This window comes from Rattus norvegicus, chromosome 8 (genome assembly GCF_036323735.1).
Source record: "Rattus norvegicus strain BN/NHsdMcwi chromosome 8, GRCr8, whole genome shotgun sequence".
In the NCBI taxonomy this organism is placed as follows: domain Eukaryota; kingdom Metazoa; phylum Chordata; class Mammalia; order Rodentia; family Muridae; genus Rattus; species Rattus norvegicus.
This window is the reverse complement of record NC_086026.1, coordinates 112,974,589-113,001,752: the sequence shown is the minus strand read 5'-3', so window position 1 is coordinate 113,001,752 and position 27,164 is coordinate 112,974,589. Positions and strand designations below refer to the sequence as shown.

General features: G+C 46.7%; 1 protein-coding gene and 2 long non-coding RNA genes across 20 annotated transcripts in view; 1 reads left to right on the top strand and 2 right to left on the bottom strand.

Annotated features, from left to right (window-relative positions):
• LOC134480225 (uncharacterized) overlaps positions 1-20,668 on the bottom strand; it is a 46,035-nt gene extending 25,367 nt beyond the window's left edge. For both annotated transcript variants that reach the window (XR_010054472.1, XR_010054473.1), the window contains exon 1: positions 20,026-20,668. This is a non-coding gene — a long non-coding RNA (uncharacterized LOC134480225). The remainder of the gene's footprint in view (positions 1-20,025) is intronic.
• Tmem108 (transmembrane protein 108) overlaps positions 1-27,164 on the top strand; it is a 294,072-nt gene that overhangs the window by 237,244 nt on the left and 29,664 nt on the right. The gene's annotated exons all lie outside the window — the stretch shown is intronic.
• Positions 696-20,010, bottom strand: LOC134480227 (uncharacterized). The gene is made up of 2 exons (XR_010054475.1): positions 17,837-20,010; positions 696-14,421 (listed from the first exon to the last, which is right to left on the bottom strand). It is a non-coding gene; the product is annotated as an uncharacterized LOC134480227 (long non-coding RNA).

Sequence of the window (27,164 nt, the reverse complement as noted above, 5' to 3'; positions counted from 1 at the left end):
GTAGGACCATCTACCCAAAGGAAGGTACCTTTGTCTGCTTCGTGAGCAAAGGCTGAGTACACTTACCTTGCCCCTACTTGGGAGAAAAATGGTGGTCACTCAGAAAAAGGCATTTGTTTTTATAGTGAATTACTCCAAAGAGTGCCACATGTCAAGAGAAAAGGAAGTCAAATTTGTAGTCTCAAAGCAATGGACCTGATTTGAAACTATTTTTTTTAACCTCATGATTATTGCCTTTTGGTTGACTCAGGTCCCTAGCCTGAGCATCACGGTGCCTGGCTTATTATGAAAATATCAATTATCCAAATTAGGAGAGTCTTTCCCTGGGCCACCCTTGGGTCCTGGACAACTCTACACATGTTCACTTAGGATTGCTGCTGGGTGGATCTTTAGTGGAGTCAGAAACCTCCTGACAAAGGTGCAGAGAAGGGGACGTGGGCCACGGCTGCTGAAGATGCATCAAGACGAACACAGACAGTGTATGCATCAGTGGCCTCTCTGCCTCCCTCCTCTGCTTTCGACTTCAACCTAGAAGGTCAAGAGCACGGGTTCCACCTTCTGACGGAGAAGAGCCCAGGCAGGACCCCTTTCTGTGAATGTTTGGGGTGGGCATTCAAAAGCCTGTCAGGGCATGGGCAGACAGGAGAAGAGCCAACCACATTTTGAAAGAGATCAGGGAGATTCCCACTCAGCAAGGGGTCATGAGGGAGAGAGGCACTGGTGCCCTAGTTTGCTTGCCTTCCTGCTTTGCTTGGTATCTCACCACTGTCTGGTGAAGGTCTTTCTCCTTTCCCAGAACCACCTAATGTTCCTCTCCTTGGGGGTTTCCTTAGGTTCTATCTGTACTGTTTGACCCCGTGGAAATTTTCTTGTTGAAGCTAGGAACGTTAATCCAGAGGGGTACAATAATCCACTCTCAGGCTTGAGACGAAGGCTCCTACCTAAGAAAGATGTTGTGCTGTTTGTTGTTCAAGCATTGGGACATGAATTGTTGATGCCCCAAGGCATATGACAGCTTGGCTGGTGAATGATAAAGCTTTGCTCTGTCTTATCTCTACAGACAAGCCCAGAACAAAAGCACCTTTGAAGAGCAGGGGGAACATCCTGGGGGTGTGGGGGTCCATGTTTCTCTCCCCACTGCTGGGGTGTGGGAAACAGCACTGGGGGTGCGAATCTTGGGGAGCACTAGACTGTTTACCCAGCACCAGAGCCATCGAGTGCTGGACTTTAAGGGAAGAGCTGAGCATTGCTCAAGGGGTGGAAAAACTGCAGCCTAGAGTGTGGGAGGCAGAAGCTGGGGTTCCCTGACTTCTAGGCATCCAGTTGCCCACAGAGGAGTCAGGAAAGGAGATCAGGGATCCCCAGGTCTGCGGTGAGGACTCCTGGACATCCAGGAGCTGCTGGGTTGTGGGGAGTTTGGGAACAGAGTTGGGGGGCCTGTGGGCTGAAGACTTGTGATAAACCAGGGGCTGGGGGAGTGGGGAACTCCTGGCTTAGCTCATCAGTGAAAGTCCTTAGCAGCAATTGTCCAGGAGTGCAGAGGGGGCTGAAGGCAAAGACCTTCTCCATGCTCCCTACAGTGGTTCTTGATGGAAAAGACAGTTCTTGGTTCCAAACTGTTTACTGATACAAACTTGTTTATGTATGGGTACATATCTCTTCAGGGTGGACCAGAGATTGAATACCTTTTGAAGGGAGGAATGTCTGAGAAGGAAAGCTTATTGGGTAAACCCTTGGGGGGCCTTATTAGCATAAAGAACTCTGGATTTGAGCTTACATGACCACAGGTCACATTTCTTGTGTAAGAAGTGTGGCACATGTCCCAGGTCAGAAATCTGGTAGGGAGCATGGAGTCACCAACATCTCAGGGGGGTACCTGGGTGCCAGGGACTCTGAACCCATTCAACCTATCAAGTTTCCTGGCATGGTCTATTGTCCCACAGAGGGGTGTGTGTGTGTGTGTGTGTGTGTGTGTGTGTGTGTGTGTGTGTAGTATGTGTGTCTATGTCTGTGTGTGTAGAATATGTGCAATGTATGTAGTATGTGTGGTGTATGTGTGTAGTATCTGTAGAGTGTATCTGTGTGTCTGTGTATGTAGAGTGTAGAATGTGTGTGTGTGCTGTGTATGTACATGTGTACCTGTGTACTGTGTGTGTGTAGAGTCTATTATAAGGTCTCCTCCTCTATTCCCTCTGGCCTGTGAATTCTGGCAGATACCATCTGACTTCACCTCCCAAGCACTAGGATTAGTGATGTGCACTGTGAAGCCCAGCTTCTTGCATGGATATTGGAGATGAGGAACCCAGGTCCTGATGCTCATGAGGTAGGCACTTCCAGCTCTCCCCAGCCTTCAGCCTCCCTTACACTTGCTTTTATTTGTTTCTTGTGCATTTCCATGGCCAGAGTAAAAGTTGCAACACTGCAGGCACTCAAGGGCAGGAGATTAAAAAAAGAAAAGACAGCCCCAAAGCTTCCTACAGCCACCCCAAAGAACTGCACTGTGTGGTACCCACCTCCTTGCTGATTAAACATCCTACCAGGCTGAAGAAGATTAGGGCTCCCCAGGAGGCTAGGGAACCGTATAGGAGCATCCGTTATGCCTGGGTCACATTCCCTCAGCCCAGGGAGAGCAGATGGGAAGTTCCCTCCATTGCATGGCATTTGGGGTGGGGGTGTCATGGTGTGGTGCCGTGGGGGTGCATGGAAGCAATGAGTCCCCCTGTCTTTTCTCTCTGTACCTCCTTTGGGGAGAGAAATAAAGATATCACAACAAACTTGAGGAACAGAGGCATTAAAGTGCCATCATTACCTCCAGTTTGTCACCTCCCCAGAAATGCTCTGGGTCATCTTCCTTCATCAAAACAACCTAGAAATAAGTCAGTTGCTTTTAGACAATGTATGTTTTCTGCAACCTCTCCCTCCCCTGCCTTGCTGGGTCTCACAGTGTGAGGCAGCCTCTGTTGCCATGGAGAGCAGCTTCAGGAGGGAGCAGAACTAGGAAGAGCCTTTGGGCTAAGTCTTGGTCCTCTGAAGAAAAGGTTAAGGGGAGGGGGGGGGAGAAAAAACAGCAACAAAGAAGAGAGACAGAAAGCAGAGAGAGATGAGGGATGAGAGAGAGAGAGAGAGAGAGAGAGAGAAGAAAAGAGTAGAGAAGAGACAGATTAGATGAGAGAAATGAGGGAGAGACCAAGAAACAAAGAAAAAAGCCTTATTTAATGGATTGGTGATAATTTTTTTTTGGGGGGGGGAGTGAATCTTTCTAGAAAGGACACCGTGGTCGCCAAGGCCAGCTGACTTTGCGGGAACGTGTGTCAGAGAGCACTCCCTGTGTCTCTTCACCTATTTTGGATGTATGTCTGTGCTGGGGTTGGGGATGGGGGTGGTTGGTTTCGCTAGTTTTTGCTCAACATGCTGTGTCTTCCCTCCATATTCTACCTCACCCTGCTTCTTCCCATGCCAGTTTGTCTGTCCAGGTCAAACCTGTTTCCCTGTATTCATTCACGTAGGGTTCTCTCTGGTGAACAGATAGCCTCATTTGACAGTATCAGGCAAAGGGGAAGAAAAGGTCCCCTAGAAACATGTCAAACGGGATATTTGAGATTTACCTCAAAAGAAAAGTTGGGAGCTGATGACATAACAGGTCATAAAGGTGGATAAGGGTACACCTGAAAGCAGAATTGTATGATGCCCAGAATTTACCAGCAAACAACATCAGGAAGGGGGAGTTGGACATGGTCCCTGCTAATGGGTGGACGTGTCAGTGTTGCTATTCTGCCTACTTTTAAATAACCATGCACGGTAAAGTTTAAATGACCGCGAGACGGTTAAGGCACTCGCCACCCACCAAGACGGGTGACCTCCTCGATCCGGGGAACCCACATACTGAAAGGAGAGAACAGGCTCCCAGAAGTTGTCCTCTGATCCCAACCCGTGCATAATGGCACATGAACACACACATGAAAAAAAAAAGTGCAATATTTTTGAAGACGGTTGTACATACGTCTTGGCCTTACATATGGAGTCTAGGGAAAGAGACGCGGAGCCGAACAGAATGAGTCTGCAGGCACAGATCCCGACGGTGGACATGAGCACATTTAGGTGGAGGTGTCCGTGCTCATCATCTCCTCAGTGTTGAGAGAAAGCTAGACCCTTGAGTACGGGTCGTATCCACACTTACTAGGTCCTCCCTTGCCGATGTTATGGGCCAATTCAATCTCCTAATAGAAGTAAAGGAACCAGACAAATGACTCTATTCCTAAAACCAACAATAACAGCCAGAGCCGGCTGCAGTATTGGAGTTGAATAGCTGAAGCCTCACCTCAGTTGCTCTGGGTGAATGAGAAAATGAAATAAAAAAGGAGAGCATTGCTACTCCTAAAGTATGAAGAAGACAAGGGAGAAAGCAGGCAGAGGGAAGAGTCCAGGCTAAGATGCCCAGCAGGCTCTACTGGACCAGGAGAGGAGAGAGCAGAAGAGAGAACAATAGAGGCGGCATGGACCGTCTGAGCAAGAGCGGGAGAGCCAAATGGCTGAGTTATATAGGAATAGGAGGAAGGAAAATGGGAGCCCAGGCCCTAAGAGGGAGAGGTTTGGGGTGGGCAGCAGTGCTGAGAGAGGAGCCACAGATACCGAGGGAGGATGGGAGGAGACATGGGTACTAAGTGGTGCTAGGAGAGCTTGGAGGAGACACAGGTACTGAGGGATGCTGGGAGAGCTGGAAGGAGACACAGGTACTGAGGGATGCTGGGAGAGCTAGCCAGTTCCCCCTTTGGTATGTTAGTAAGCACGTCTGACATTCATACTGGGTTTCCAGGACTTCCACTGGGGCACAAGTAACAACTGTATCTGTGCTATCTATCGGCCACAAGGTCCCCAAGGACCCATACTGCTGATAGTTCCTTTCCTGTTCTCCCCAAGCATGGCTTCCCCTGTGTCCAAGATACACACATTTCCCTAGGGCCCTGCCTAATTAAAACTTGAGAACTTGAGAGCCATCTTATTAATATTCATCAGGGGAATTCTAATGATGGTGGATGGGGAAGTGAGAACCAGGAAGGTAGACACACCAGACGTAGGTTCCTAACCAAAACAAAGAAAAAGTTCTAAAACTCAGAATTGCATTTCCTGGCCAGACACTAAATTGTGGAAAGCCCTAGATCACGGTTAGGAGCCTTCAAGGGGGCAAATGTGTCCCGCGTGCAGCTGAAAGGGACTCTCCTTGTGGGAGGGCAGAGTATGACAGTGATTTCTCCTCTTAGAGGTCTGAGGAAGCAGCAGACTTGACTAGAGGTCCCAGTGGGAGGGGCTCTGCTGGGATGAGATGCTGGGTGTCTGGAAATTATCTGACTACTGCATCAGCTATAACAAAAACTAGCGTTAGAGAACTTGCTGGAATCCAGGTCTACTCCCACCTCGGGTGCTGGCTTTAAGGGCTGGTTAATGTCTTCCCTATGCAGGAAGACCTAGGGGAATCAGGATATGCAGCAATAAACAGAGTGAGGGAAAGTAAGCAGAGCCCACCTCAGCTGGGACCCTCACGGATGGGCGGATAAAATAATAGTGGACCGGATCCTTCAGGGACTCTGACAGCCAGCTTTACAGGAAATGTGAATGTCCCCAAGGCAGATGCAAGGCTATTTCAAGACCTTTCTTAGGTGAGAAAGAAACGCCAGTGTGCCTTAAAGTCATTCTGATGGATCCAACATCAGCCTCCAGGCTCTCGCTGCCCCCTCTCCATTACTCACTGCACAGCAGGCCCCTGTAACCAGGAAAGCTGATGACCCAGTACCACTTCCACTTCGGCAAACTGCTGCGGAGGAGAGAGACCAGGAGAGTCTGCTGTCCCCTGCAGCGCTCCATCATATCCCTGATTCTTTATCATAGTGTCCAGCCATCTCCTCAGTCCCTGAACATGAAAGGCTGCCCACAGCACACGACAGTGTCTGTGGATGTTAAACCTCTCCATGCTGGGTGAGTTCTTTTGAACCTATGACTTCTTGTGTTTTATGTAGCCATTTTAAGAACTTTTAGATCTTAAACACCTTTCAACACCAGTACCCATGGGTCCCTCTGAAACTTTAATTTGGGGCTAGGGAGAAGATTCAGTTAATAAAGTGCTTGCCATGTAAGTGTGGGGATTTGCTATTTGATCCTATTACCCACATTAAAAAAAAACAATTCATGTTCATGTATGCTTAGAACCATAATGCTGGAGACAAATGTGGCACTCCAGTCTGGCCTAATTAGTGATCTCCAGGCCAGTGAGAGCCTGGCTTTAAAAACAAGGTGGATGGTACGCCCAAGATTGCTCAGATGCACACATGTGCATGAACACACATGAGCGTCCACATGCAAAAATTAATTTTCATGGGTCAAAAATTCAGCTTGCCAGTCTTACTAGCTGCATCGTTTAATCATGGGTGAGCTGGCGGTTGCCGTATTGGGAGCACAAATACAGAACATATCCATTGTCATGAAAAGCTCAATGGCCACCCTACTCCTGTTCCAAGGGTCAGGAGACCCAGGCTTTGCTCCTGTCCACCTCCTGGTTCTGGGTTTCCCTGAGAGACTGCCACACCCATTCTCTCTCATGTGTAATCCGTGCCTTCCCACTCTGCGAGCGGAGTTCAGTGGAAAGACAGAACCATCTGTCCCACAATGGCTAAAATAGTTACTGTGTAGACTAGGTGGTTTCCCAGCCCTCTTTTGCGTTCTTTTCTGTTGCAGTTTTAGGGAATAAGTGCATGTTGTGCTCCTACCCGTGCAGCATGGGTTACAGATGCCTTTACTGCTTCTTTCTAGAATCTTCAGACACCAGCCTGAGGGGATCAGCCTCCACAAGTGCTAGGTTTATAATGTTCCAGTCTTGAGACGCTAATAGATCTTCGGAGCAGAGGGTGGCTTAGCATCCCCGGCAGTCTCTGAATGTCACTGATAGCCCTGCTTTCCCGTAAGAATAAGGACATTGCATTGACTTCACACAAGCCAGAGCCTGAGGTCTTCCCCACCAGGCTTCCCTGATTTTACCCTTTCTTCTAAAAGTCTAGATCAGATGGCTGCTATCAAAACATCGCAAGAGAAAATTGTCAGAATCCTGGTTCATATCCTATCTGATGTTGTCTGTATTTATCACCAGAACACCTTCCTTTAATCAACAGCCAGCCCCACCTGACACACATACACACACACACACACACACACACACACACACACACACACACACACAGTCTCTCTTAGATGTGGCTCATGTCCTCGAAGGCTTGTGCTGAATCCCACACTGACTGAGACGGAACTTGTCTGTGCATGCATGCCATTTTCCTATGTTTCTCAGTCACAGGAGTATGTGGCATGATATGAATAACCAGTTTAAGGAGAGGGAGAAGATTGAATCAGGAGATTGACAGGAACTGAACTAGGACGATTTTGAGGTATGGAAGGGTCATTTTTATCCACCTTCAGAAAGGTCTGATATACACTGGTACCTGTTCATACATGAGTTCCTACGCACGTGGGCACACAGACACACACACCTCATAGGGTTACTATTGCTATGATTAAACACATAACCAAAAGCAACTTTTAGAGGGGGAAGAGTTTATCTAGTTTACTATCCTGAATCACAGCCTATTGAGGGAAGGTCAAGATAGGAACTCAAACAGTCAACAGAAACCAGGAGGCAGGAGCTGATGCAAAGGCCACAGAGAAATGCCACTTACTGACTTGCTCCTCATAGCTTACTCAGCCTGCCTTCTGCCTTCTCATAGCACCCTCAACCACCAGTCCAGGGGTGGCACCACCAATTATGTCCTGGCCCACCACCATCAACCCCTAATTAGGAAAATGCCCTACAGGCTTCTGTACAGCCTGATCTCCGGAGACATTTTCTCAGTTGAGGCTCCCTCTTCTAAGATGACTGTAGCTTGTGTCAAGTTTGAGACCAGCAGACAAAGTTTAGCATAAATGCCTGGTTTAAGTATCCAAGAGGACAGAAATCCCACAGATACCATAGGCAGAAAACAAAACAGTGCTATCTTGAGCCCCCAACAGTAACATAGAGGTGGTACTGTGTAGTCGTGGCCTTCAGACTTTGCTGTTAAATTATACCCATGCATGGTAGTAGTTGCCTGTAATCCCAGCATTCAGGAGACTTGAGACGGGAAGATCTTAGGTTTAAGGTCAACCTGGGCTGCATAGTAAGACCTTGGGATGGAAGGAGGAATTTTAGATTATAACTTTCACCTTCATCCAGAAGAACCTAGCCCAACAAGGGATTTGTTTTCCACTAAGAGACTTTCGACTGATGTAAATCTCCCCCTTTAGAAACACAGCACCCATGAGGCATGAACATCCTCATTCAATCTGTCAATCATTCTACTTTTAATTATTAAGTATCTGCTGTTTCTAGGTGCTGTTCTAGATGTAAGAGAAAAAGGTTAGAGGGGAAAGGAGGCGTAGACCTCTATGAGATGCTTCCTGCTGATTAAGGTGTTGGGTTCCTTGAGACAAACCCAATCTTTGTTATCAGGGTAGCTCCAAACCACTCATGACCGCTTGACAAACCACAGCAGCAGGGGGAGTGGCAGCCTTCTCAGAGCTCCTCCTCAGGGCTCTCCCATTCATCCCTCTCCAGGGTCCCCAGAATGAAACTCACTGCAACTAGCAAAGATCACACCCCTGCTAGTGCACAAGGCAAATCATAATCATCCGCTGGGAAGCAGCCTCTTAGCCCACACCTGGGAATAAAACAAAAACATGTTCACAAAACATAGCTGTGGTTTTTAAGAAACCCAAATTCTCTCTACAAATGGTAGATACGCAGTGTAAGCCAAGTGATGTTAAATACTATGGAAACACCAGGGGAGAGCTTGATGTAGGCACATGATCGTATATGGGATGGTGGTGGAAGGCCTGTCCAACAGACGACATTGACACAGAAACCCAATGTCAAGTGAGGTAGGAGGTAAAGGTGACTCAAGTTTAACCTAGAGAAGGAGCCTACATGGCGCATTGTGGGCAGCAGAAAAGTCATTGGAGTTGAAGCTGACTGAAAGATCAGGATAGACAGGTCAGGGGGGAAGACAGTGGCCATTGTTAAAATTTGCTTAAATTTGTAATTCCTGCCCTTGGGAGGTGGAGGCAGAAAGGTCAGGAGGTCAGGGTCATCGTTAGATACAAAGTAATTTTAAGGCTGGCCTGGACTACATGAAGCTCCAAAACACAACAAAAGAGATGGAGTCCAAGAGGGTTTTAAGCATGGACGTAACATGTATTTATTTGGGGAGGGAACATGGACAAGTGTACAAGTTCATGAGCATGTGCACGCATGTGGGGGTCAGAGGTCAAGGTCAGGTGTATTCCTCTACCGAGTGTGTGTGTGTGTGTGTGTGTGTGTGTGTGTTTGTGCGTGCGCGCGCGCGCGTGCGTGCGTACATGCAGTTGGGTGTATGAATGCAGGCATTTGAGTAATACCACAGCATGTATGTGTGGAGTTCAGAGAACAACCCTGGGTATCAGTCTACACCTTCTATGTTGTCTGAGGCATGGTCTCTCTGTAGTCTTGATACCTCACACACAAACTAGCTGGCCCATGGACTTCTGGGTATTCCCTTTACTCCCCACTTCCCTGTAGGAACACTGGGATTGTAGATGTTCATGCAATGTGTCTGGTATATCCATGGAGTCACCAAGAGGACAGGGACTCCTTGTGAGGAAATTAGACTCAAGTCCTCACACTTAGGTGGCAAGCGCCCTTACCCACTGAGCACTCCTCTTGGCTACTCCACCTGTTTTTTTCTTTTTGAGGCAAGATCTCTCACTGACCTGGGGCTCACTAATTCAACTAAACTGGCTGGCCTGTGAGATCCAAATGGCTCTCCCAGCCTGGGATTATAGGTGTGCCTTGCTGCCACTGGCTTTTTACATGGATGCTAGGGATCCAAAGTCCTCATGCTTCACAGACTGAGCTACCTCACATGTTCTATGTCAGTCACCACCTTTCTCTGGGTGATACTTCAGCCTATTTAAGCCTTTTTGGAGATACACCTCAGATACTTTTTTAATACTCCAACTAGTGCAGGTACTGAGTTGGGTCAGTGTATATGTGTCCTTAGGAAAGTTGCATGCTGGCATTTTGAAGGATGCCAGACACTCTGAAAGAACCAGTAAGCTGTGGCTGTGAGATTGAACTTCACCTTAACATTTCAGCCATGATCGGCTCTGTGAATGTGAATAAATCATCCCATTCCTTTGGATTGTTTCCTCAGGTACACTGAACATCAGATGTTAGCTCTGGAAATGGCCTTAGAGCTTGGCCACATTTAACAGATCAGAAGCAGTGAGGCATACGACTGGTCATGGTAGAACACAGTTGTAATCCCAGCACTGAGGAAGCTGAGGCTAGAAGATCACAAGTTGAGGGCCAGCCTGAGCTGTAGAGTGCTGTATCTGTATTTGGTGTAGCACAAATCTACCTGATTATCAACCTAGGTTGAGCTTTGAACATCATCTCAACCAAGAGGACAGGGACTCCTTGACGGAGACACACAGCAATATTTCTGAGGCTGGCTTTGGTAATGCTTTATAATCCCAGCCCTTAAGAGGCTAAGTCAGAGGAGTTATGAGTTCAAAGTCAGCCTGAGCTACATTATATAACCCTATCTCAGAAAAGGGATAATATTTCTACCCTGAAGGTTGTCATAACCAAATTGAGGACACACTTTAACATATGTAAGTAATTTCAATGCACCAAATGAGACCCATTAGGCAAAACAACAACCCTGTGAGTTTGGCTACTCATAGAAGTAAGCTGTCAAGAACACTGGTGAGATCTGAGCTGAGCTTTTAAAGCCATGTGTGGATGGAAAGTATAACTGTGCCTGTAGGAAAGAAGTCAATGCAAACTCACTGCTAGGATCAGCTGGAGACTGGCCAGGTGTCTAGAGGTGAGAGATGCTTCAAAAATCAAGGTCCTGGGGGACAGTTCTTAGTGTCATTCTTTCTCACCTCTTGGGGTTGGTCCAAGACTCTGTGACAGGGATATCTTTACTATTCTAAGTCTAAAGGAGAAGAGAAAGTCAAATATGAACATTATAACCAAGGTTCTTTATGGTAACTAAATAAAAAATTAAATCCAGCAATTTCTGGTTTTTCCCTGAACATTTTTTTCTTTTCAAGGAACATTTTAGGCTTAACTAATTCATAGTGTCTTGGGTAACATGACTAGCCAGAAAATCCAATTAGTAGAATAATGAAGAACAATTGATGTTTTGCTGGGAGTTCTTCAGAACACATTATTAACATAAGAACCAACTCTTTAGAAACAAATCAGGATGGCTGGCCCATGTTGGTAATTTCCTTTTTTACAGGCGATTAGTAGGAAGATAACAGAGAAACTCCAAATTCCATGTTTTGCATAAATAATTAGAGAAGCACAATTATAATAGAATAATAACAGTGCATATAATTTAAAAACAAGAGGGATACATATCTGAGCCTGAGGGTTCATACCTGTAATACCAGCACCTGGGAGGCCTGAGGTAGGAGAGGGCTCCAAGTTCAAGCCAGCCTGGGCTTAGTAGTTGCAGGACAGCTTGTACTACAGACCGAGACCCTGTCTCAGAGGGGAAAAGCATGACTAAATCAATGAAATAAAAAGAGAAACTAACATGAATGGGGTCATGGCTAATGGCGTTTATGTCAGTGAATGGAAATAAAGCTTGCATTTGGTGATAAAGATTTCCATTAATACATCCAGACATGAATTAAAAAATCAAACTTTAGAAGTTTCATTGAGAAAAAATCTTGATTACAAAAAGGATTAATTTATGAATGGTGCAGATGATAATAAATGTATAATGTTCTACAGAACAACACAGGAAGCGGAGAGTCTAAAAACTATTATAACCTAAGAAAAAGGTAGACAAGTAACTGTAAAAACCAGATCATGGTCATCAGTAACTTACAGAGTCCAAAATAAAGTCAAATTTAAATACACAGTGAGGTTCATTTTATAACTATAAACCAACCTTTCTTCCCTAGAGGTCACATATGATGAAAACATTATACACTGAAGAAACAAATCAAAAGGGACACTCATAAGATGGTAGAAAGTTCTTCCGTGCTTTGGAATTGGCAGAATTAATATTGTGAAAATGCCCATGGTACCACAAGTAGTCAGTAGAGCCTATGTAAATTTCCATCAAAATCATAATGACTGAAACTAAGCATTCAAGTGTACAGCTGAATGTAGATTAAATAACATTCATTAATAACATAGTATAACACAGAGATCTAATCGAAACCCCTTTAGTTGGAGGGAAAGGGATTCAGCCTAGTTTTTGTGGCAGGCTCTTGCTGCCTCAAAACACACTCTTGTCCAGGCTGGCTTTGAACTTCTGATCCTCTTGTTCTGCTTCCTCCAAGCTGGTATTTACAGGCATACAGCACTATACCCAGTAGTGAGGGGATTTGAACCAAGAGGAGTAACCACAGCTACATAGTCCAGGAAGCCAGAACACACACTGAGAAGGACTAGCTTCTGTGTCAACCTGGGAACTTCCCATGCTGATCTGGGACTTGGGTATAGTAGCTGGCAATGCAGAATGCCCTGGGCTCAGGAATTAAACATAATTCCAGGAACCTCTGAAAACGGGCACCTAAGTGGGTCTGGGGCCAGACGATTGGTTTGAAGGACTGTCAAGAGAAGTCTGGTCTCCGGAGCTTTCCTATTACAGAGGAGGCAAGAGCCATTCTTAGCATGGTATCTATAGTCTTTGTGACTCAAAGAACTGAACAAGACACAGAAAAGCAGTAGCAGAATCTTAGATGTATTAAAGATGAAATCGAATGCAGAAAGATATATTGTGCCGAGCAGGGACAGCTGAAGCAGGCCCTGGCTCAAGAGCTCCTGCCCGGTCCAGGATATAATAATTACAGAGGAAAGGGGAGCTGCTCTCTGGAGGGGTGGGTCTTTCCTTGACTGACATGACTGGCATCTCTAGGTTATGTTGACATTATCTTTACTGTGCATAGGTCATCCCATGATCCTCTGTTATATATGTAAGATGCAATCCATATACTACTCCTTCCATAGAGGGGTTTGCACAATCCACGGGAAGGTCTTTCAGATTGCTAGGTCCCAGTGTTAACCTTCCTGTGACTCACAGTTTGATCCTACCTTTGGGCTTCCTTCCCACCTCCCATACAGCAGAGAGTCTCCATTCCATTGTCCATAGAGAAGACTAGAGATCCACTCTACCAGTGATTAAGGGCAGGCACCATATGCAGAAGTCACGTGACAAAGAGTTCACACATTGACTGCTAAGACCTGATCTCTTCCTCAGCTTGCTCCCAGAATACCCACAACCACTATTCCAAGACCCCAGCCTGTCCCTAACTGGAGACCCAGAGGAGAGACTTAATGCCATTGACATCCACGGTACTTTGCATTGTCTAATTACAATGCCTGTGTGTTCTTCACTTTTGCACGCCGTGTGTCTTCCAAATCGCGTCAGAGGGAGTTAGAAAGCAGCAGAAAATCTAGAGAAATCTCAAGGTCAGGATCACATAGGTTGGTAAGTGTCTATATATAAGAGGTGTGTGTCTGGTCTCTGCCTCTTTCAAAGATGGTCTCAGCATGAGGGCTGGATCCCAAGGGAAGTGGCCAAGTGAAATGCTGGGATTTTCAACAGCTGTCTCCTTACTTCTGCAGAGGTAAGGAGGGACAGAGGGTGAGTGTGGGTAGGAAACAGGCCAACATGCTCTTGGGGCTTTGGGAAGAAGATGAATGCTGATATTCAACCCACTTCCTCCTGTCCCATCAGCCCATGGTGCAACCCCACAGTTAGAATGGCTTTTCCCATTTACTTGACCCAGGCTCAGAACTCCCTCACACACATGCTCAGAGGTGATGTGACATTAACCATCACAGACTTTAATCACATGGAGTGGCTATACGGTCTGAGCCAACCCTATCACCCTTATGCTTTCTGGGCTGACAGAGGAAGCTTAGGGTATAAGATCTGAATTGGGAGAGAGGTGAGGAGAGCATAGAAGAATCGTTCCTTAAACTTGCACACAGAGTGGCAGGTTAGGAGCTGGACAAGAGCCGTCCTCAGTCTCTTTCTTCAGTCACTCCCTTTCAGAGAAAGAACAGGGTGTGTTTGCTTCTTCTCCTGTTTAATCAGAGAGCCCGTTCACCCAAACTTCCCTTCATAAGGAGGCACTGGCTCTCTCCTGACATTCTGGAAGCATTGGTGAGCTATGTCCTTAGGTAAGGTTGCTTAGCAATGACGTCGTTCCGTCCTGTCCACTGTATTTGCTTTCTTCTGCTTTTGCTGACTTTTGGTCTCTTTCACAATCTCGATGTTTTTGTCATAAGACTTACTATTTCGTTGCCTCTTTTGATGTACACCAGCCTGCAGCCTTTTGGAAACCATGAAAAAAAAAAAAGGCTTATATCCACATCTGCAGAAAAGCATGCTGGTTTCCAGGCCATATGCCAGTGAAACTCGCCAGTAAGATGCCCAGATGTGCACAGCTAAGGCCTCGCACTGACGTGTAGCTCTATTACACACAGTCAGATATCTGAAAGACTCCAGCTATGTTTCAGGGCACAGTAGAATGGGCCAGCATCCGGAAAGTCATACACCTCAGCCCTGCCTCGAAGGGAAGTTTGCTGGGACTCTCATCTAAGTAAGCAGAAACATTCGGGTTTGTACGTTGGGTTCTAGCCGTGCCTCTGGGAGCCAGTATGAGATAGAATGAACAGAGGTTGGGACCAGAATGGCCCGGGACTGAACATTAACCTCTAACCTGAAGATACAGCTCTCAGGAATAGCATGGTGCCTCCCCTCTGGCACACCTTCCCGTCACCCACACCCAGCCGAGCAAATCCTGGCAAGCTCAGCTCAGAGAGTGGCTTGAGAAGCCAGTCAGCCCCCTCCCCCCGCCGGCTGGTGACAGAATTCTGTCAGCTTTTATTCTAAATGTCATAGAATCCTTTTTTTTAAAAAAGAGAGAGATATAAATTTCTAATTTGGCTTTTTTCCTTTACACGTTCATTTGGCATATGTGCCAAGCACATGCTTTTCGAAAACTAGTTATGGTTCCGTTTTGATTTCCTTACTTCAAAGTGATCAGCACCTCACGCTCTGATGCATAATTCATTATGCAAACCAAGTTCCTATCTGAGCTCACGGAAAGGGAGGAGGCAGGGTGGGCACTGGGCTTTGTGTGCCAGCATCTGCAAGAACCCGGTGGTTAGCGCTGCTCACTTCCAGGACACAGCCACGTACAAAGGGTCTGAATGTCACCCCAGAGTGCCCAGGGATGGCTGTGTGAAGAGTGTTGCTGCTGCCTGTTTATAAAGGCTTTGGTTTTGTTTTCCCTTTAAACCCCTAAAGTTCAAAATTGATAATTAAGGACGTACGTTTGTCTGGGTTCATGTGTGTTTCTAGGGAAGTTTAACGTCTCTGAAACCAGGATGCCTGTCGTGGTCCCTCTGGGCCAGACCACACTTGTGACTCAGTGAGGGTGGCTATATTACCCGTTAACAGTAGTAACTATCACCTTGCTCCATTCGAGGAACCGTGTGAAATGGTGTGAGTGCATCTGCCTGCGTGTGCATGTGCATATGTGTGCGTGCGTGTCAGCATGACTAGAAGTCAGCACCTAGCGCCTTCCCCTGCTGAGCTCCATGGCTCCGTCTTCCCAGCGCTGGGATTGCAGGCATGCTCCTACACACTCGGATCCAAAGTGTGTGGACCTTAGGGATCCAACTCAGGTCTTCAGGCTTACACAGAGGGCACTGTGCAGACGGAGCCGTCGCCTCTGCTCCTGTCTGAAGTCTGCACAAAGACCTGTGACTCAGCACAAAGTGCGTGGGGGGGGGGGTGTAGCTGCAAGCAGAGTGGCGGGACAGGAGTGTGAGGGGTTTGCATTGAATGCTCAAGGAAAAGCATTCTCTCCACTCCGTATTTCAGAGGAACCATGTGATGGCAGAGGAGAGAAGACACTGTCAAAACAGCTGAGCAGGGGCTGTGTTCTGTTCCTGAGGTGCCTTGAGAGAGGATTGGCAGATACATGCCATGTGCTATAACAGGAGGAGGGGAGGGTGATGAAACTGTCTAGACAAGCCAAAAGGAGCTCTTTCATAAGTGGAGAATAATGCTCGAAAGTGAAAGAAAGCATTGTGTCATATTTAATCAGCAGGAATTTTCCCCCTCTCTGGCTGTTACATAAAACAATAGCGCACAGATTTGCTGAAATACAGTTGCTTAAATGAGAGAGCTAGATTGTCCCTAAAAAACTGTTCCGTCCGTCCTGACGGTTAGATGAGGAGACGAGATTGACTGCCAGAATTGGTCAGATCAAGCTCTCGTTCAGACGGATGGGCCACAGTTCACTCATCCTCAGGTTGCCTGACTTGAGCAACCAAGGTGTCCTTGACCCTAGAAAGAGAATGCTGTGAAGATGGCTCCAGAACCCCAAATCTCAACTCAGTCATGGGACACTTATTTAATACAGATGTGGAGGGCGGTGCCTTTCTCCGGCTCCAGGTTCACAATATGAGCATCAGAGAAGGAGAGGGGGGTGAGTGGGAGCGAGGGAGTGAGGGAATAAATTGGGAGGAGAAGAGAAGGGGTGGAGAAGGGGTTTCTGAAGGAACCGCTCTCCTGTTCATTGAGCTCCTGTCAGGTTTACTGCCCTTGGCCTCTGTTCTTGACATACCTACCCTCACCTTTCTTCCCTTCCATTCCCACCCCCAGCCTCCCCTCCTCCTCCCTCTCCCTGTCCTCCTTCTGAACTCTGCTGTGGCAGATTTATTGAGGTGGAATGGAGTGGAGGCATTCGAGGGTGCGGGGGAACCACTCTAGAATTTAACTAAAACATTCCACTGCTCAGTTCTGCTATACTCTAGATCAGGAGCTGCCTATGGCAGCTGAACCTCATTTTGTAAACACAGGTTTACTGAAACACAGCCTGTTGTTCATGTGGCTGCCTTTACACTACAGTGGCAGAACCGAGTCACCATGGCCGAGCCTAGATGACCCTTAGTGCCTGGACCTGGTTGACACGCACACCACTCAATCTTGATTCTTGCCAGAACCTTCAGTTAGTCCAGTGCTCTAAGAGGTGGCCACCGTGGGTCCCTTTATCTCTCCTTGATACGAAAACTGTTTTCTAATGGAGCGTCTGAGGGGGAGAATTCCTCAGAATGGATGTACTATGGGAATGGGCTCCTTAGCCCCCAGAGTACATTGTCATGAGAAAAGTGAGGCCCTTCAGAACACACTCATCCAAGTAAACCAGAAAGGGCACGTGAGTTCCTGCGGGTGTGAGGCCTGTAAGGAACTGGGGTCCAGGAGGGGAACTCAGAGGGAGCCATCATGCTGTATTCCTTTTCTTGACGTTAACTCATAGATCCGGGCTAATAGAACTTACAGTCCAGTCAATCAGTCAACCTGCCAGTCAACAATTAATTTTTAAAACAGAAATACAAAATACTAAAGTACTTTGGAAATCAAATACACACTGTGGTAAGTGTGCCCCAGTGAGACACCTCTGGGTGTTTACTTAAGATAAATACGAAAGCATATGTCCATACAGACTCTTAAGCCAATGTCCATAGCAACCTTCTGCATAGCAACCCTGACGCATCCATAGCAACCTCATCGGAAGCTGGAAACAACTCAGATGTGCTTGTCACCCCAGTGGTGCCAGTGACTTCCAAGACTACTCAACAATAACGAGACAGCCACTGACACAGCAAACACACAACATCCACAGGTACTCTAATGACTCAAAGCCAACCACAGAAGACCAGGATTCCACTCACATGAAAAATCTGTCAGAGCCTGGTCCGGAGTGAGGTCAGTAGTGAGGCCTGTCATATTGGCTTGGGTGAAGGAGGACAGTTCACACCAGCTGTACTGAAGGTTCTCACACCTGAATGTCTGGCAGTTACTTCTGGGAAAAGTGCACACTGGGCTCTCCAGCCGCCCCTGTGTGATAGCTCCTCCCAGACTTATAGCTGGTCCACTCATGACCTAGCCTTAGAACACAGAATCACTCCTGCCATGGTCACAGATACAAGAGTAAGGAACACAGACCCTGTCCAAGAGTCTGTGTCACGTCATAAGAAGAACCTGGGGCAGGAGATCATTCAGGTGTGTGTGGGGGGGGGGGGGGTGGAGGGATATAATCTGGTACTTCACACCCAGTACCTGGGACAGAGAAGAACCTAATAAAATATGCTCAGGTGGCCATCTCTGCCACCAGCCCTGTGCATGCCACCCCTTCTACAGTCAACATTCTCCCTGTTGCCAGTAAATTAGCTGCAGCCGATGCCACTTCCGTTCAAATGTTTTTCCACCAGTGGCTGAGTGTCTGAGCCACCATCATAAAACAGTGTAACGGGAACCTTGCTGGGTAAGACTTATTTAGCATAATACACAAATGTATAACTTGACCAGGGGTGGCATACAGAGGGGACACTGACAGATCAAAAGACTGAATCTATTCAAACCTAACCTGGTGAAGTGATTGAGTGTCCTGGGGTTACGTATAGGAGAACAGGCAGCTCAAATAGCTGTGCCATTAGAGCGTCTCAACCAGTGCTCGCTTCGGCAGCACGTATACTAAAATTAGAGCGTCTCAACCTCCAGTCAGCCTTCGGTTTCCCTGTATACTTGAACATCCCTCAAGACCGCATGCAGCTGAGGCAAGAGAAGAGAATGACTGAAGTCTCAGGTGAGCATCTCATGGCTCTCCTCTTTCCACGAGAGAACGTGAGCGGCCCAGTGCCACTGCAGTAGATTAGTTATCAGGTTCATTGTTTTGCTGGTTATGTCACCAGGGATACGGAAGCCCTCTGTAAGGACCAGCTTCACTATGGCTGGGCGTCACATCATACCTAGAGGAAATAGCTATACTACAGTCCACTCCTTGCTCCAACTGTACGTTCTTTCCTTGCCTTCTGTTTTATTTCCTGCGTATGGGGTGTGTGTGTGTGCAAGTGCCCATGTGTGAGTGAAAAGACCATAGAGGGACATTGGGTTTCCTTCTCTGTTGCTCTCTGCTCTGTCCCTCGGGTCTCTCTCTGAACCTGGAACTCATCTTTCTAGCCAGCAAGCCCAGGGCTCTCCCCATTCCTACAGTCAGAGTGCTAGCATTATAGGTGCTCATGGCCAGAGCTGGCCCTCTCATGGGAGCTGGTGATAAACTCAGGCCTTCATACTTGCACAACAAATGCTCTTGCCCACTGAGCCATATCCCCAGCTCTCTGGCATTCTTCTCCTCTTTTCTACAGTGTTCCCTGAATTGTGGAGGGGATGATTTCGTGGGGCCCTTTTTTCTGAGTACTGGACTCCTTTGCCACAGTAACAGCTGCATCCACGGTAACAGACATTTGTCCTCAGCAGTTTGAATAATTATAAGTCTCCCAGCTGCTGTCCATTATAAAGGGTTTCCTTTGATATTCAGCCTATACGGTGCTAATCTACAGGTATAAACATGGATGTTTAGAAAGCAATTTGACAAATATAAAACAACCAACCCAAGAAGGCAGTGGGTTATCCGCTAAGACCTGTGATTTTTCAGACATGTTTTTCTCCCTGGCTTAAAGTACCAAATAGAGGTTTCTTCCAGTGTTGCACACTTTAAATCTAAGCAGGAAGTAGTTGGTAGCCCCCTTAATAGTCGCGCCACTGTTATACTGGAAAGCACTTATTCCCTGGCATAGTGGTACTCTCCCTCATAGAACTACATAAAGCCTTTTAGCACTATGGCCATCACCCAGTAGGGATGGCGCTGCCTACTCAGACCAAGACTACTTTCTATATGCCCCGCATTGCAGAGTATAAAGTATCTTCACCAACAGGAATTCACCGTCCATTTCTGAGGTACACGCCACAGCAGTGGCTCAGCTGAGGCCTCAAGTGCCTCTGGAACCAGCAGTACATCAGGATACACCCACCCCAAGGACAGAGGGTTTTATTCAATAATTTCAACTCTCTGTATACATACCTTTTTTTTTTCAACAAAGGTGCCTTCAGCATTTAATTCTCCAATGATGATTTTTACTGTTCTTCAAGATTATTTTTTCTGTAAGAGACTCAAAGGTGCACAATGAAACCTCTTTAAAGAGTGTGAGCAAGATCTCTCAGAGTCCACTGGCATCTGCTACAAGTAAATGTGATTAGTGTTGGGTGGTCAAAGAGTTCAAGAAATACATTAGCAGTGCCCAACAGAGCGCAAAGAATGTCTCCTCTCGTGTGTCGTTTGTTCTGCCAGGAGAGGGGTGATGGGTACTGTAGATTGGATGGGGATGATACATCGTTAACTCCCTAATCCAGTCACTCTCCACGAGCAGTCTGGCTTCATCCCTGACCACACCAGGTTGTTGAAAGAAAGGCCTTTGGGTTGAGCAAATCTCATTTTTATAGACCGCCATTTTGTTTGGACTTAGAACTGCCTTCTACAGTTTGCATCCTTAAGCAAACCTGTCTACTGGTGATATGTGGGGCACATTCCACCAGCACATCCACTGGTGATAGATGGGGTACATCCTACCAGCACACCCACCCTCGTTATATTCTCTTTCAGCTGAGAAATGTGCACAGTTCAAGGGGAAGGAGAATAATTTTCCACACCCAGGACAAGCTTGGTCTTTTTTGTATACCTGCTCTATTCCCATATATACACACTCTTGTCTACTGCCCTGATACCTTTAGGGTTTACCCCGAGTTAAAATATACTTAGCTCTAACATCCGCCAAAGCCCAAATACGTTTTGCATTAATTGAAGATGAGCAAATCCAGAATTCAGCTGTGGGCTTCTGCACACGACATGGTCCTCTCCCCTCTGACAACCTGGGCCAGTGGAATTATTCCCACCCCTCAAGTTTACCTTCCACCATAGCAAGGGGAGCAATGGAGATTCACTCCTTTGGTGAAGTGTTGATTGGGTTCCACAGCCTTCTAGAAGTTCATGGGCATTTCACATCCTCTTCTTCCCTGGGAACGGTGACTCAACACAAATCTTGTCATGTTTGCTTTTTGTCTGACCCACAGGGGCCCCTCTGTCTACTTTTCCTTGTCTTCACCCTTTCCTGATTGCTATGACATTTACACACTCACTTTACATCCCTAAGTCAGAAACCTCTCCTACCTCCTGAAGATCATATCTCATCACTGAGGTTCCATACCAGTGCCAAGGCCCCTACTGAATTTCCTTCCTCCTTAGCCCTCCAGCGAGCACAGCCCTGTCGGGCCTGGTGAGTTAAGTATCAAAGCCTCTTCTCTCCTGCCCAATTCCCTCACTGTTGTTTTTGTCTCATTCTGTTCCTCCTTACTACCTGATTCTTGCCAGAAGTCCCAAGTTGTTGAATCCCAGACAGGGCTATTAGCACAGACCTATTTTATTTCCTTTATGCTCCCTGTTCTGGAAGAAACAGACAACTGCATCCCATCCTCCTTTCTTATCTCCTTCCAAACCAGGAACACTAGCTTGGAGCTGCCACTCCCGTACCCAAGTACCCTTGGGCATTTGTACTTTGCTTGGGCAATTCCTTCTGTAGAGACTCATCCCGGTCTCATCACCCACAGCTGGGGTCACGTCTGTCACTATAGCCAGGAGGACATCTCCCTAGGCCACATGGGAAAAGATGGATACCCTCGTTCATCTTTGATTCTGTCAGTCCTTGTTCAGCTCCAAGCATCACTTGACTTTTTCCATGGGTACAGGAGAAATGTCTACCCATCCCACACAGACACCACAGACCAAAGAGAGGATGCCCTCTAAGCCCATCCTGACGAGCTAATGAGTTTATTGTAGTCGCTTACAGAAGCAGAAGCAACTCTCAAAGGGCTACCCTACTAAAGAATCCTAACTCCATGTTTTACCTTTAGCCTTCTGTATTCCCTAGCAGCCTCCCCATCGAGACCAAATGCAAGCTGGGAACAGTACTGAGTGGTGACCAGAATTGCAGACCCAAAGTGAGAGTCACATGACACTTGGTTTCTTCCACAGTATCTGCAGCCTCATAATAACCATAGACCTTCGCCATAGACCTAATTGTTAGAGCTGCTTTCCTCTACTTAATTTCATTGCCGTGACTTCAAGCCAAGGTCTTCTGTAGGTCACCATAGCAACTCTGCTTTATGTTGGTTGATAAGTCATTTACTGCCCAGAGTCTGCCACAACAGTGATGAGAGTGGTACCTCCATTGTGAGCAGAGACAATGTAAATTAAAATTAAACACAAGAGGTGGAGAATGAAGGCGTGCATCTGCATCCGGGCGATGTCACCTCCCTTGAGAACATGTCTCTTCCCTCCCTATAGCCAGGAGGACATCTCCCTAGGCCACATGGGAAAAGATGGAAACCCTCGAGGGAGGAGGAGGTGGTATGGCCTGAGCGCAGTAACTCTTGTTTTGTTTCGTCTTTATTACCACCCCCACATTGTCCTTTCTTGTTCATCTCTTCACTCTGGTACATTTTCTCTTCCAGTTAGCCCCCCTTCTAATTTAATGTTCTTTTAAAGTCAAGATTCCACAAAGGAAGAACGGATGTGACTTACCCTTCTGAGTCTGACTTGTTTTGCTCAACGTGAGGATCCTTTCATGAGTTCATTCCCTGACGCTAAGCTTTACACGTTGTGTGTGGGTTCACACTCTGTTTCGCCCATTAACGACCACCTAGCCCGATCACGTACTTCATCTCTTGGCAGTGGTACTGTGACGACCGTGGTCTGCAAGTACCTGAACCGTAAGCTGGATCTGATGCCGTGAGGGACATACCCATGAGTGGTAGAGATGGATCATACAGCGGCCCTACTTCGCGTGTTCTGAGGAACATCCGTGCTGATTTCCGTAGTGGCTAGACTAACTCCTATTCCCACAACAGTGGATTAGTGCTTCATGTGGGCCGATAGTCATTTAATGCCCAGAGTTTTGCTCCTTGTACTGTAACAAACTATTTCTGTATCCAGTTTTAAGTTTTCCTGTACCCAGCCTTCACCTCCCACATCACTAGAATGCTGCTTTGTGTTTTCTTGATGGTGGCCATTCTGACTAGGGTAAGGTGAAATCTAAATGGAGTACCCCCTTTGCTTTTATTAGCACAATATTAACTACTCCTTAACATAGGTTTGATTTACATTTCCCCAGGGACTAAAAATACTGGATTTTTTTATGTACTTACTATTTTTTAATTAATGAGCAGCTGTTTCTTCATTTGCCTGTTTATTGGGTTATTTGGTCTTTGGGTTTTTATATATTTTTTGTTTTTATATATTTTGGATATTAATCTCCTGTCAGGTGTATAGCTGGCAAAGACCCTGACCCCACCCCATTTTATGGGCTGGATGATCAGTCCTCACTGTCAACTTGACAGGCTCTAGAGTCACCTAGGAGACGTACTTCTGAGTGTGTCAGTAAAAGTGTTTCCAGAGAGGTTTAATTGATAAGACCCAACTTAAGTGTGGTGGCACTGTTCCGTGCACCAGAGCCTGGATTGGAATGAAAAACTGGAAAACCAGTGGAGTAGCAGCCTCCATCTCTCTCGTGACCCAAGTATGGATACCGTACGAGCAGCTGTCTCCTGCTCCTGACAGCACAGCAGAGCCCCTTGTCATCTTTCCCTCCCCCAGCGGACTGTATCTCTTCAAACCATAAGCCAAAGCAAGTCCTCTCGAGGCTGCCTCTGTCACAGCGATGGGAAAGGGAAGAGAATTCTTCCCCGTGTAACAGTATCACATTCGTCTGTTGGTATTATTTCCTGAGCTATACTGGAGTGCTATTCAGAAATTCTTTGCCTATGCCTGTATTTCACCATGTTTCTTCCATAGTTTTCCCCAGCAGTTCCGGTATTTCGGGTCTTATGTCTATCTAGGTCTTGCTCTGGTCTGAAGTGATTTTTGTGCAGGGTGAGAGACAGTTTCGTTCTTCCACACACAGCTCACCGGTGCAGCACGAGGAAGCTGTCTTTTCTCTAGCCTTGGTCTTGGCGCTTTATTAAATATGTTTTATGGGCCTCTGTACTTCACAGTGGTCGTATCTGTCTATCCTTTAGTGCTCAGTCTTCTCTGGACTCGTGTGCCTCTTTGTGACCTCACTGAGAACCAGAGGCAGAATTTGGGCTTCGCCAACTAAAATACATCCCTTTGGTAGGAGCCCCGAAGAAACAAAAACGATAAATCCACAGTAGAAAATAATCACGTGAATGTCAGCTCTTTCCCCAAGTCTCCCTTGGTATGTGATGTCCTCCGGAAGCCACCCTCTTGTCAGGGACTGCCTCCTGCTTCTGCAGCTTCCCTTTCACCATGGTTACCCTCAGCTGCCTGGCTGCCCCACATTCAGTCTATGCTGAGCACCGGACCAACCAGGAATTAAAAGCTTCTCCTTTGAGGTCATGCTTTACAAATGCAAATTAATCTTACCAAGGGCAGACAGTCAGTCTTCCAATCCATTTGTTCTTGGCCTGTTTTAGCTTAACCCAGTGCAGAGAGCAGGGGAGCCAGGCAGCCTGAGGACATAGTTTCCAGAAAAAGCCACGTCCAAAGGAGCCAAGCAGGATGGCACAGGGATTTGCTACAGGGCACTTGCCTGTTTCTGTGTCCGAGTTTTCTGAGTACCGCTGCTGTGGGCTCCCGGCCCAGCCCCTTCCTGACGCAAAGTTATCTTCGCTACCAGAACCAGAGACTAGTTTGCTGGACCTGAAACTCAATCAATTAAGAACGGAGGTGTTTATTTCTTGAGTGTCCAAGTGTCAGTGGTGCTGTTGGTGACCACACATTAAAAGCATTCCCAGGACAGAATATCAACCACTATTGTGGCGTTCATTTTATTTTTTTAAAGCAAAGACTTAGACCAACATTGATCTACAGAAACACAATACACACCACAAATATTATTTTAAATTAGAGGTGCTATAGAGGATTACTTTAAATGATATGTTTTAGTTAATATGCACCAGTCTGCTCGCCATGTTGGTGTATCAGTGTTTACACTGAGCAAAACAAAATTCGAGGGAATATTCAGCTTTTATTTTCATGCTTTATCCCTTCAAACTCAAGGAGGAATTTATGCTCATAGCCTGTCACTGCGCCAGGAGTGCCTAGACCCAGGTTGCCAGTGGCTGTCACACTGAGCAGTATACAATCTAATAGCACCAACATACTGTGGTATAGATTTATGGAGTTATTACTCACCTCTGTTAACTCCTCAGATCCGTGACAGTAAACCCACAGTGAGGCTACCTCATCACTTTATGGGGAGGAAGACAAAGCCCAGAGAACTTAAGTTACTTGACAGCATAAGTAAACAAGAGAGGTCTAAAGTAATCAGTGTGATCAGGGTCAGCCATGTTCCTGGACCTCAACCAATGCTCTCCAGGAGGACTGAGAAGGAACAGGTTCCTTTGTGTCACTCCAGTCGGTAATGCTTGCATGGTGAGATAGGTGAGTGGGGCAATAATGACTTTTCCAAACTTGTCCAACCAAACGAAACATGACTGGGTGAGAAGATGTATTCTGGGGGAGTAGAGAGGATCAAAGGACATCTGAGAGGCAAGAAACCACCTCTCTATCCCAGAACTAGGACATGGGGGCAGCCACCTCCCAATTACTAAAGAGAGTGTCTTCAAGAGAGGACAACCAAGGGCCCCATCTCCAATGTCCCAGCCCCAGCCTAGGACTAGTAGATCCTTTCCAGGGATGTGTTGTTTCAGCTTGGATCACAGTCTTGCTCTCTTGGGTTCAACTGAAACAGAGCTTTTGCAAGTATGCCTACGGTGATGGCAAGACAAGAGTGGGTCAGCTTCAGAGAACCTGACTCTTGTCAGATCCAGGGTCACCAACTTGTCATCCCCAAGGCCTGCTGATCTAAGCATCCTTTGATCAGGCAGGGAGCTATGAGAAGCAATCAGGCATTACTACAGAGGCTATATCTGTCAGCATCTGTCGCCAGAGAGGAGGAGAGTGGAAAGGTGGAGAGACACACACCTAGGTGTGTAGGAGAGCATCCGCCTTGGCTGGAACTTCGAGTTCGCAACCCTGTACAAACCCTTAACTTCCCTGGACCTTAGTTTTAGGGAAAGCCACACCCATCGCCCAGAATCTTGTGACTACTAAATGAATGTCCAAGAGGAAAATACCTGGGGCCGCTGTAGGCACCCAGTGCTGCGTCTTTCTGTTCCAAGCACAGTGTTTTGTAAACTACTTGCCACACAGATACAGACTTTCTCAGAAAATACTGAAGATTTCTCCGCCGATATACATTTCATCGCCCACAGCAGGGAATGAAGTATGAGCACCTCCATAGGTAATGTTAGGATTGGTTTATCTGGGAAATATAAAGCCCCTCCCCTTAGCTTAATGTCCCATACATATTTGTTGGCTTCGTGAATAAAAGATGAGCAGATTGGGCAAAGGAGGGGCGATAAGAGGACTTGGGTGTCCTCACTCCCAGGAAGCCTTCCTGCGTTTCATCTGACTGAACTGCAGTCAGGCCACCCTTATTATTCTAGTGCTATCTCCCTTTGTGCCCTCCTCACTGTGTGTCCTCAGCTCCTCAGTTCGGCACAGGCATGGTGATTTGTTTGTTTCCACCAGAAGAGACCTCCCAGTCCGCCTTGACTCTTTCGGATACCAAAATCCACAGATTTATAGTCCATACCGAAATGCATGAAAGGCAGGAGATTGGAACTTCTGTAGTCGTGTGGGAGATAATTAAGTTTTTTTGTCTTATGATTTTGTAAAGATTGAGACAAATGGTGAAAATGCTTACTATAGCGCTAGTGCACAGTAGGTGCTGCATGCACAGTAGTAGTATGTAGTAGGTGCTGCATGCACAGTAGTAGTGTGTAGTAGGTGCTGCATGCACAGTACTAGTGTACAGTAGGTGCTACATGCACAGTACTAGTACACAGTAGGTGCTCCATGCACAGTACTTGTACACAGTAGATGCTTCACAATGGAAGAGTAGCATTAACAGGGGCATCCGTGTTGGTCACCATAAAGTGTTGGGAAGGGATAGTTTGGTTTGTTTTTCTTTTTAAGTGGGGGTACTGAGGAGAACTTTAATTCACAAGCATGCACAACATGGAAGACTGCATTCCAGAATTCAGTAGTGGAACCCAGCTTATGCCCAAAACAGAAACTAGACC